General features: G+C 48.0%; 1 pseudogene; it reads right to left on the reverse strand.

The window, feature by feature from the left end:
* Positions 1 to 11,756: 11,756 nt before the first annotated feature.
* Positions 11,757 to 12,497, reverse strand: LOC107508060 (annotated as a pseudogene).
* Between the last annotated feature and the right edge of the window lie 244 nt (positions 12,498 to 12,741).

A 12,741-nucleotide genomic window follows, 5' to 3' on the forward strand; every position in this document is an offset into this window, starting at 1 on the left:
GGGTGGAGCTAGTCTAGACCAGGAGCATTGCTACCTTAGACCCTATCACTGAGAGCTCAGGTAACAAATGCCTTCGGTCACAGCAGGGATACCCAATAAATACTGTCCACAGAATTCTAGAGTCTCGGTCGTGGGGCAACCAGCCGCTTGAGTCATTTTTCTCTTTATTGCTCACGTGATGTCACAAAGGTGGCTCACAGGTGCTCTGGAGAGGAGGCCCTAGCCAACTGTGGGGGAGGGCATAGGTATAAGGACCCCAGCTGTTCTCTTTTCAGAAAGTACTGAAAAGCAGGGTTTGGGTTCCCAGGAAAGGCTCCTGTGTGCTGCCAGGCACAACCTTCCATCTCGCTAGGCACTGGATGGGTTGAGAAGCCATGATGCTATCAGCACTTCCACCACCTAGAGATGGGGGAGGCCTGTTGCTTTCCTCCCTGATTAATCAAGTGCCAGGTCCTGGTTAGTCCTAGCTTGGCTGCCACCAAGACTGCCTAGGACAGATGGGCCCCTGGGGAACTGTACCTCTGAAAACATGGTGGTTGTCCCAGTCTCACTTGGTAACCTCCTCTTCTCCCCAGCCCCCTATTCCTGTGTTGGTCTCTTCCAGCTTCTCCTCCTGCTTGGTTGGTCTTGCTCAAATTGGTTCAAAGAAAGAATCCTGTTTTCTTGCCCTTGCTTGACCAGGGTGGGCCTCTGCTCTAGCAGGTAGGAGCACTCCTCTAATTCTTCATTCTCGCTGTCACACAAAGCACCTCAGACACAGTGTTACCCATGGCTCCAGTATCCGCGTGCATGGCCACACCCTCTGCCATGCTGGAGACTCCCCACTGGAGCTCTGTTTCCCCACAATCTCATTCCCCTCCAGGTCACAGCAGGATTGACTTTGGTTCTGTTTCTCGCCCATAGGATAACTTCTCATTACCCAAGGTGGGCTCACTTTGGGGCACTTGCATTTGCCTTGCTCAAGTCACCTCTCCAGACCCTCGGGTTCAGCCCCCTTCAGGCCTCCTCTGCACCCCATTTCCTTTCTTCATTGAGTTGCTTTGGTGTGTGCTCACTGAGATTTCTGGCCTCCCACATCTAACTGGGATGTCCTTTGAGATTTCCCCCTTTTACTGACTAACTGGGGGGTTGGCATATATTCAGTTCCTGTTGAAACAGCATTTCACTGATCAACTCTCATGCCAGCACTGCTCTTCTTGCCCAAAGCCCACCTTCACACACCACATGAAGGACCCGCTTCTTCCATTGCTTCAATGGTAGGTACATTGAGTGGTTTTGTTTGGGTTAAACACTTTGCAAGGTCTGCCTTTGTACAAAGGCACTACCAAGGAAAATCCCTACTTGTTTAGTGAGCGTGAGTGAAGGAGGCCAATGTGAAGATCATCATCAATGTATATTTGAACATAGCTGGGGTTCTAGGTGCAGGATGGTCCAAAACCAAATTTAAGCCACCTTCACCATGGCAGAGAGGATACGACGGGCTTTGGTGATCCATGTTCTCTAGCCCTTGTGGACAGCTTTGTTCTCAATACTCACTCTGTATAGGGAGGTACAGAGGTAGCACAGAAAGACCCTACCTACACGAGTCCTCAGTCCTTGCCCAGCTCTGCCTGTATGTGGGGTCATTTCCCTCTGTGAGGTCAATCCTGTGTTTCTATGGGGACCGTAAAGACATTCGGGAAGGAACCTCCTAAGATGCCTTCCAGTAGAGGACTGCATCCTTAATGGAGCCACCCGGTCTAGGTTCAGGCATGTGCTTCTAAACAGGTTTAGGAAACATTCATTCAAGAAGTCAATTGATCTTGGGGGGACATCCCCTACAGGCTAAGAAATGAAAGGAAGGCCATCGATGGCTTCACCCAAGGGGCCTCCTTGAGTCTAGTTAAATAGCCAGCTCCTTTCACATACTTACCAAAGCATTGCTTCTTGACTGAGTTCTTGAAAGGACAAAATGAGATTTCCTTGCAGCCTTTTCTAGCTCATGGCCGCAGCTCTTCAAAGGGATTTGTGCATTTGGTGGGAGGGAAATGAGAGAGAAGAAATGACTCGGGAAACCACAGTCTGGCATTCCGTGGAGAGCAAGTCATTCTTTGATATGATTTAGGCACTCACGTTGTGAGCCTTGTGTAGCACCATGACCTAATGTTCTTTGTTTTAGGATTCACTGAATTTCCACTGTGGTGGAGAATCTAGGGCAGCAGGCTCACCTTTCCTTTGACGATGAAATATGCACACTGCTGACCCCAGCCAAGTTGAAGTAAGGCTTTATGGAAATGGCCTCTTTCAGCTAAGCCTGCTCAGTCCCAGAATGTCAACCCTGAACTGAGGCCGCCAGTCTGAAGTCTTTATTAGGAACTCACCACACTTGAGTCTTTTTGGTAGAAATAATTGGTTTGCTCCTAGAAGTCCAAAGGCCCTAAATGTGAGCTGTATCTGTAGCCATTTTAGGAACCAGGTCCCCAGAGTCAGGTGACTCTATCAGAGTGCAGCTGATGGGGCTAACAGGACAGCCCCCCCACAAAGGAAAATGATGTCGGTCTGGACTTGACTGTGGCTTCTGCACAGCCTTGAGCCATGGAGAAAGTACTGAGCTCTGGGCTCTGGCACCCTGGGCCTGGGGCTGACCATGTGGCAAGCATGGCTGTGTGGCCTGGCCTGCCAACACCCCTCCTTCTGGCCCTCCCTTGCCTCTGGGTTCCAGTGGGACTACCCTCCCTACTGGTTTCCCTTGGTCCCGAGCACCAGCCGTGCCCCTGCAGATGGTTAACATGGCACCTGAGGGCCTTTCCCAGCCCTGGCTTGGAATGCATCAGGTGCAACGACACCAGTCCTTGGCTGTCCAAGGCTTGGCTCTCCCACCCTGGGGTCCCTGAACCCATCTTACCCAGTCACTTTCATGCACCACCGTTAGGTGCCAGCTCCAGCGAGGCTCCCCTGGGCCCCTTAGCACTGCTCTCTGACACACCGTGACCCCTCCTACAGATGGTCCTCGTGCTGCCCCCTCATGTGACATCGCCCCTCTTTCTCCAGAGGTCACTCAGGGTATCGTGATCCTGCTCAAAAGCCATGTCTTCCGTAAGGCCTTCCTCACAGCCAAGGTCCCCTTCATGACTCCCTCCCGGGACTCTGATTTCCAGTTCCAGTAGGGGTGCTCCTGTTCCCCTCTGAGGTTAGACACATCCATCTCCCCCTCTCGACTAGGGAGGAGGTCCTTGAGGACTGCAGAACACACAACGTGAGCCTGGTTCCATTATACATTTTGGAAAGAAGAAAATTCTGTGTCACTGGGAGTTCGGTGGGTTTTAGTGTTCCACCCTGAGGAAGAAGTGGAGCTGAACTGGGGACCACTGTGCACCCTGGTGCCTACAGCCTCACCTCCAGAGGGAGCTTTCGCTCTTCCGAGAAGCTACCTGCCAACTGCGGGGACAAGAGACTTTCCTATTGGTGATGTCTCATTTTGTGGCTGTCCACAGCTAAAGGAAACCCATCCCTGGGGCCAGTAATGGCCGCACGGAGGCCATTGGATGAAATGGGCCATTTGACAAGAGCCACGTGCAGTAGGTGCTAACAGCCTGCTCCCCTCTCTCACTGTGGACCCAGAGACCTGGGCTCCAGCCACTTCCACCGGTTTTACTTTTCTACAGTATCAGAAAAGCCTCCAGGAGGGGCATTGGCCAGTGAGAGATGCGGTGGTGAAGTCGGCCACAATCACTCTCTCTCTGTTGTACACCCTTCGAGCATAGGGAGCAGACACGTCTCCAGATGATGATTGCCTCTTGGAGCCCCTGGAGAAAGGAAGACCCTTTAGAAAGAGAGGTGGTCTCTGGCTGTAGATAGATATTTAGCGATGGAAGAAGCATGAGTTCAGGCCGTGTTGTACAAATGAGCCAAAGACGACTTCTGTGTATCGGTTCCTAGATTATATATGTCTTCACAGCAGGCTGAGTCCTGTTGGCTCAAGACCCCTGCCAGCACCCAACTCATTTTTACATATACGGTCATTTCAAACATAGCTCAAATGAGCAGATTTTTGGCCATTTAGAGCCTGCCTGATTTGTGTTCCCCAGTAAACCTCACCCTATCTCTGCCAAGAGTAGATAAGATAGAGCCTTGTGATTTTAAACACTCGAGCTGCTGAGTGATGCCACTCAGACACATGAGCCCCCTCTCTGTTGCCAGTCTCCTGGCCATCCGCTTGCCTTCCTCCCTTTGTCCGACTGGACAGCCATAACAAAAAATGCCACCGACTGGTAGCTTATCAAAAACAGAAATTTATTTCTCACCCTTCTGGAGGGTAGAACTCCAAGACCAAGGCAGCGGCGTGGTGCAGTGAGGGCCCTTTTTCTGCTTCATGGCGGTCCCCTTGTTGCTGTGCCCTCACCTGGTGGAAGGGTCTGGGGATCTCTCTCTGGAGCCTCTTTCATAAGGTGCTACTCTCATCCCTGAGGGATCCACTCACATGGTTTAAGCACCTCCCAAAGGCCCCAAGCCCTAATGCTCTCACATGTGGATGTCAGGACATCAACATGCCTTTGAGGTATTCACAAATGTTCAGACCATAGCACTCCTCTAGACAGTGACTTCCTGACCAAGAAGCCACGGGATGGTCTCCCACTGTGAGGGAATCCCCTCTACCGCAGGGCTGCTCAGGGCCCACCCAGGAAAGCTTGTGTACTGCTGCCTCTCTGGGCCATATCTTCTTTCCAGATCAGCCCCCAGTTCCTGGAACCCAACAGTTTCCCAATGAGCTCTTCTGTGATCACATAGCTGCCCCTTAGTTGCAAATAGTTCTCCAACCCAAGGTTCCTGCTCTCAGGGTTCATGGCAAGGGACTCTAAGGCTGACAAGCAGAGCAGCCACTGACGTTTAGACTCCAAACTCACAAATCCTGATTGGCTAGATTTCACTCTCAGCTACTGCCCCAAACTGTCCCCTAGAGGCTGCCTCAGCCACAGCAGGAACTGTGCAGAACAGAAGGCAGCAAAGCTCGATGAACAGGTCATGGCCTCTGGGCCTCTTGCAGATCTGGGACACTGCTTGTTGGGGGCCACATCTATCTGCACACCCCGGGTGCTGTTCTGCACATTTTGAGTCCCTTGCTGATGTTGGAGCTGAAGGGCTAGATCTCTGATGGGGCACAGTGAATCTGAACTGCTCGTGGGCCCTGCATTTCTAACTAGAGGATAGCACTCCTCACTCATGGTGCCTCTCGAGGCTGCACGTGGGCCAGGGCCCCTCCCTGGAGTGTGAGCCCTCCACGTACCACCCTCCAGACAGGTCCGAATCTGACTCCCTCAGGAGGGTCCTCCGCATTGCCTTGTCTGCATTTCGTTGTCGTGCAGGACTAGCCAGGGGAGTTGCAGTTGACAGCAAGGACTGATTGCCTATTTGCTCACCTCTCTCCTGGTGCCCCACCAGTGCTCACTGAGCTGTCCCCAGAGGGCCATTGTCCTCTTCTCTACCACTCATGGAAGAAGTGTTCCGGGTGAAAACGGTTATGGAAACCCACTTTGAAACTTGTGGAAGATACAGAACTCCATCCTGACCATTTCTTGAACATGACCTGTCTTCCTAGCTCACGTGTTTGGCAATGGGAAAATGCTTGGATCCCTCTTGCATACAACCCTTCTAGAGGACAGAAACTGGGGAAGAGGTAGGGGTGCTGGAAACAATGTAAAATGTGCTCACTGAGTGGGACACGCTGATCTCGTACGGACCGAGGAAACACCAAGCCTGCCGCCTGGGCCGGCATGGGGAGAGCTGTGTGACCTAGTTTTCCAGAACTGCTCCTGGAAGTTCGGCCCTCCTCCCAAAGAACCATTGCCACGCTGCCTTTGCAAGTGCTGGGAAGATCCGAAGTGACCGCTGAGCCTGGGAGCACACTGACAGTCCTGAGGAGGACAGTCGGTGGGCCGAGCTCCGTCCCTTTGCACGCAGAACAGCTGCTCAGATCGTCCCCAGTGGTCATGGACAGCCTATTCCATTTGGAACCAGCTCCCTTTGCCACACTCCCTGGCTCCCAGGGGACCCCTTCCAGTCCTCCAGGTAGAAGCTGGGACTTCAGTTTCTCAACAGTCCAGTGCACTTCCTCCCAGTTGTTCTAACGTGCTGGCCAAGTTGCAGGAGCACAGAGAAGTAACAAATGGCATCTCATTTGCACTTTATGCCACCGCTATCTCTTTTAAGTTTTCTTTCTCTTTGATCTTCTGCTTAGAAATTCTGATTAGGAATAAGAATTGCCTAATGTAGGTTTTTTATCTTTTTTAAAATCATGCTTGGTGTTCGCTGGGCTTCCTGGATCTGTGCTTTCGTGTTCATCTTTAATTGGGGGAAATTCTCAAACATCATCATTTCAAATATTTCCCCTGTTCCTTCCTCTCTTTCCTCCTTTTGTCTTCTTCCTCTTTTGCATATATTACCCATTCGTACTTGTCCCACATTCTTAGATGTGTTGTTCCATCTTTATCATTTTTTTCCCCTTGAATTTCAGTTTAGAAGGTTCTTTTGACAGTTCTTCAAGCTTGCTCATTCTGTCCCCAGCTGTGTCCAGTCTGCTGATGACCCCGTCAAAGGCACTCTTCAATTCTGTTACAGCGGGTTGTTAAATAAAATTAAAAAATACATTTTAATTGTCAAAAAGATAATTTGTCTTCCTAAGCATTTCTAAACTTACAGTTCAGTGACATTAAGGACATTCTTATTGGTGCGCAACCATCTCTACCATTCATCTCCAGATTCCATTTCTTTTGTCTTGCAAAACCAAAACTTTGTCCCTATTAAACTCTATCCTCACTGACCCTTCTCCACAAGCCCTGACACCTACCATTCTACTTTCTTTGTCTATGAATTTAACTCCTCTAAATATCTACTATAAGGGGACTCACACGGCATTTGTATTTTTGTGTCTTTCCCTTAGCATAATGTCTTCAAGGCTCATCTGTGTTGTAGCACATATCAGAATTTATTTCTTTTAAAGGCTGAATAATATTCCATTATATAGCATTTTGGTGATCCATTCATCTGTTGATATACACTTGGTCTGCTCTCACATTTTAGCTATTATGAACAATGCCGCTATGAACATGGGTATACAGATATCATTTTGAGACACAGCTTTCAATTCTTTGGGGTGTATATGCAGAAGTAGGATTGCTGGAAAATATGGTAATTGTTTTTACTTGTTTTGAGCAACCACCATATTGTTTTCCATGGTGGCCGCATCTTTAATATTACCGCCAACAGTGTACAAGGGTTCTGATTTCTCCAATCCTTGCCAACACCTGTGATTTTCTTTTTCTTTTATTTAAATTTTTGATAGTAGCCATACTAATGGGTGTGAGTTTATATGTTACCATGGCTTGATTTGCATTTCCATAATAATTAGTGATGTTTAGCATCTTTTCATTTGCTTAGTGGCCACATGTATGTCTTCTTGGAAGAGAGATGCTGTTCCAACCCTCTGCCTGTTCTTGAATACAGTTATTTGGTTCTGTTGCAAAAGCGAAGTAGGTCTGTGTGCGCTGTCATATATGCTACCCTGCATCCATCTCATTAAGTGTCAAAGGCCTGTGACAGATCAATATGTACATCATGGACAGTACCGCATATGTCATAGCAATCTGTATATAAAAATTCCGAGAATTAGGTTTGAAAACATAGACACAAATATGTCATTTGTGGTGACCTCTGAGGTGGAGGCAAAATTTGAGAGGAATTTTGTAAAGAGAGAAATTGCGATTTATCTATATTTTTATTATTACAGTTTTTTTTGTGACAAGGGTATATATGCAATATATGTAATATATACTAAATGCAATATATAATCAACTTTATATTTAAGAATATTTATATAAACCTAATAATAGAAATAGTAGAATAGAAATATACTCTGATGTGGTCTTGCAGGGTCCCCGTGCTGTAGGGACTCAGGGACCCAGTCTGCTACCATGCTGTGGTTTCCCCAGCACAGAATCACCACGTTTGCCTGTGAACCGAGGGAGAGAGCCTAGACCTGTCATACTGGCTCTGAAGTGCTTGGATGTGACAAACAATGCTTCTGCTCCTGTCTCACTGGGAAAGAGTCATCCCATGACCCTTTCAAACTACAAGTGGACTGGCGATGTGCTGTCCCCTGTGTCCGGGAAGGAGAGCAAGATGAGCTATGGATGGGCTTTGACATCCCGCCCCTGCACTGTCACACTGTATCTTCATTGCTTGGAGGAGTTCCTGGGGTCAGATTTGCCTTGAAATGCTCTGAAGTTTTAAGTGCCCAATATGTGACAGATGCCTTCCAATAGAGAGGATCATGTAAACCGCAGCAGGGAGAATTCGCCTCTTCACTGAGTAGCCCCTATCTGCGCTTCGCTTAGCGATATCGTCTAATATGTTAGTAGGCTAAGAATTTTCTACCTCCTTAGGATAAATGGGTCACATTTTAATCTGTGAGTATCTGCAAGGCCCCCTATGACAGCACTTGTTTGAACTCTTGCACAGGTGCCACTAGGCTCACTGAAAACCACGACTTTCATTTAGGGCAGGTACTAGACAAGAGACAGTTGCAGAATGGCTAATTTTTTTTTCTTTTTAAATTTGACCTAAAAAATTCACCGAAGAACCATTTCTTATCTCCTAGGAGGATTCCAGGTTTTCTTTTTAATTTTTTAAAGGAATTTTGGTTTCAGTTAGTTTGTTCCTCATTTAACATGTATGATGAGGTGTGAATTTCTGATCACCTAAATAAGCTCTTTCATCTGTGTATGTGTTCAGCTCCCACCTTCAACTAAGAAGCCCCTTAAAGTCCTACTGCAAATGCCAGAATGTCTTCAAAATTCCTCTGCATGACTTCAGGGTGATATCCCAAGGTCCAGTACATTATAGGCAAAATTACACTCCATTCACAGCCCATTAGGAAAACAGACTATATGTTGAGCATTCCCAGAGAGGGATGGCCAGGTATCTAAACATACTGGTCCAAAGCAACGCTTCCTATTCAAAGGGCTGTGCCTCTCAGAATGGATCGAGTGTGAGATATGGTAGAGCAGGGGAATTCTACAGGGAGGAGTAGGAATGCTCTCTGCCATGGCGAGGGCAGCAGATTCTGTTCAGCCTTCAGAGGAGGCAGCAGCAAGAAGCAGGGCAGGCCCCAGACCGGGTGACAGAGTTGGACAGGAGTGCATATGGAGGAGACCTGGGGAACGGTGCTTTCACGTGGAAAAGTGCTCGTACTGGGCAGAGATGCTAGCACCTGGCAGAGTCAGCTGTCAACAAACCTCAGACAATCCCCAAATTGTGTTTGATTCTCCATGTCTTTGAGTGAGTCACCTTTTTAGGTCTGCTTTTACTACCTGGGCCTCCGGGTCCAACTGCTTCTCATCAAAGAGAAGTGACGTGTAGTACCGGGAAGAGAAATAAATTGTGAGGCTGAAGGTCAGCCACAGGCTGGACTGGGTGTGGATATCACGTGCTCTAGTTGAATTCGGACCAGGGGTCTAGTCTCCACCCTGTCACTTAATTGCCATGTGACCCTGGAAAAACCACCAGGCCCTACGAGCCTCAGGTTCTTCCTCTGTGAAGTAAGTGGGTTTGGTAGGCCCGGTCCTATGGGACTGCAGGAATGTATGGAGTGTCTGTAAAGCACCTTGCACAGTGCCTGCTGTGTAATGGAACTTTGATGAATGACAGTTGTTTCTCTATTGTTTTGATCCCAGGCTCTTCTGCTCTCTGCTCTGGGACTTTGATAGGCTGCTTCTTATCCAGGTCATATTAGAGAATGTATAGTTCAATAGAACATGGAATAACCGGTCTGCAAATAAGGATGTTCTGTAAACAAAGCTCATAAAATCTTCCTGATTAAAGGATCTATATTCAAATCCAGGTTCAGGCAGTCTTCTCAGATAAATACAACATGGAGCTCCCAGACAGAGTCAAGAGCAAACCTCTTTCCTCCCTTGAAGCTATTCTTCAATCCAAAGCCCTTCTTTCCTTCATTTCTGCCCCCATTGAAAATGCCCCTTGATAATAATTGGCAAAATTATACTCGAGGTTATTAAACTTCAAACCTAATTAATGCTGTGTCTCTGGCTCTCCCAGGCCATGGAGAAGAGTGCCTGTCCGGTGACTTCTGGACCACACTTCAAAGGAGAGTGACTTTGTTTCTCTAGAAATCTGGGCAGATGATCCGGATAAAACCCTAGTTCTCCCACTGGGTCCAATGGCATGGGGACTGATCACAGGGCACTCGCCTTTGCTACACAGGTGGCTATTTCTGTCTGGTTTCTCCTTGATCCAAAGGGAATATGTCTCAGCAATAGTCCATTTCAAACTTTCCTCTCATACCCAAGACACACCATCTGCCCAGTCTAGCAGTGCATGGGGCCAGTGACTCACATGCTTCCAAACTGTATGAGGTTCTGTGGGTCCCTGTTGGACAGACTGTCTGTCTGAGTGCAGGACAAACATGGCTTTGCCCCGATTCTGTTTTGTGAACATTCCATGGTGAAACACACTGCATACTTCCGCCAGCCCAGCCCTATCCCAATGGCCAGTCCCACTCAGGAACCAAGAAAAGGGGTAGACTGAAAACCCTTTAATTGCTCCAAAAGGTCCCATGACAGCTGCCACGGTTATTTCTCACAGAGGAGTGTAAGCAAGAATCAAACAGAAGGCTAGTTCCATGCCAAGGAGGCTGGAGTTCAGAGCAACCTACAGATCTGGCTGTGGATTAGGAATTTCTCAGCAAAACATGTCCATGGCTGAGTCTAAACACACCAGCCACTCAGGGAAGTGTGCCTGTCCAGTGACTCTTTCCTTCAAGGTCAGGGATCCTGATTTCTCAGAAAATCCTTGCAGACGATGGAGATAAAACACCTTGATCTTTGTGTTCAAATGCATTGGGAGAAAACTACAGGATACTAGCTCCCTGTAACAGGTGATTTTCCCAAGATCCGAAAGGAATTTCCAAGAACAGACTTCCACAGACATTCCTCCCATGCCCAGATAAACTACCTGCTTGGTTTAGCAGTGGCCCCCACCCAGCTTATCACAATATAACCCCACAGAGGAAATTACATTTTCCCGAAGGCCCAAGCTGCCCTGGCTGACTCATGAGTGCTCTGCCCTGGAGCCCTACCTCATCTCCACTTCTTTGACTTATTCTGCAGGACGTGGGGGATACCTCAGCACCACCTTATATGACTGTAGTCCCTAGATCATTATTCTATTTGTGGGTCTGTCTTGCTTATCCTAGTGTCCCAGCCACTAACACGGGGCCTTCCAGATGACAGAAGCTCAGTGAATGTCAGGGGAATAAATGAACCACTGAGCAGGGGTCTTCTTTACTCCCATTGAATGTCTCCCACTTTCTTGAATGAACCAATCAAATTAAGTATTCATATATATTTCATAGAATGACTGAAAAGTAGGGATAAGAAACCAGAATTAACAATATTTTATTTTTATTTCTCTTTTTCTTGACTACAGGAATTCAACTGCTAACTTGTTCACACTTCCAAGGATATCCTGTTCCAATGCCACATTATCTAGTTCTGGATCACAAACTAGCAACAAAGATAAATTTCTAAATCATCATGGGAGCCAAAGGTGCTACTACACACTTGTTCCCACAATTGGCCCAGCCCTCACTAGCTAGATTGCCAACGGCTCTCCCCAAATGGAGAGTGAAGAATTGGCCTCACTTCATGCCCAGCAGGAGATGATGCTGGACTTGGGCCTGAAAAATGCCTGTCAGCAGATGTGGCTCAGGACTTCTCTTCTGCATCTCTCTCAGCCCCTTTGGATAAGGATGCAAAGGAACTGGCATGCCTAGAATGCATCCTGAGCAAAAACTTAAGGACTTCGGACTTGATGGTTTCACCATGGGCTCTGGGACCTCACAGGAACTCATAGCAAGCAGGATCACTGTTGAGAACCTGCTGGTACTTCACATACCGTTCCTGCACCCAAAGATTTGTGATGAGCTCTCTGGGATCCCCATAAATGAAATGCTCCCTCCCATCATACACTTCCATGTCATTCAAGACTGCCCTGACTTTTTCCTCAGGGATGCAGCCAACCTCCACGAGGATCACACACAGGAGCATGACCAGGAGGCCGGTTTTAGGCATGCTGGGCCCATCGCTTACCATCCCATCATAGGTAAGGCTCAGACTGGGGACCAGGACATAAAAGTGGTTGCTGGTATCCACTTCTTTCACATCAATGCCAAAGACCAGCTGCATGCACTGAGAGGCTCAGCTGAAGATTTCAGGGAAGTGGTCCTGACACTCTTTGTCAATGCTACTCAGGATTTCAGCCTTTGTAGTTGGCTTTCTTGCATGTTACTTCAGGAGTAGGAAAACTACCAGCTTGGCTACCTTCATACACAGGGCACGTTTCAGCAAGGATTTGGAAGCTTCGGGGACCTCCAACGAGCTTGGCCCTTCCTCATCTTGGCTTCGGGAGCCCTCATCTTCAGTTTTTCTCCATAGAATAACTCCCATGGCAGCAGGGGAGGAACCAGCAGAGTGAGGGTTCTGGGGATAACTTGATGCCACAACATCAGATACCTCCTCCTGGCTGTGATAGAACAGGACAGGAGTTGTGGACAATATGGAGGAGGAGAGGGACAGGGTTCCTTCGTCATCAAATTCAAAGAAGTGCCCCACCAGCAGGCCCTGGTTCTCTCTTGGGTCCTGATAGTCTTCTCCAAGCTCGAAGAGCTCACCCATTTGACTGAAAGGCATG

This window comes from Rousettus aegyptiacus, unplaced genomic scaffold (assembly GCF_014176215.1).
Source record: "Rousettus aegyptiacus isolate mRouAeg1 unplaced genomic scaffold, mRouAeg1.p scaffold_m13_p_24, whole genome shotgun sequence".
Classification (NCBI taxonomy): domain Eukaryota; kingdom Metazoa; phylum Chordata; class Mammalia; order Chiroptera; family Pteropodidae; genus Rousettus; species Rousettus aegyptiacus.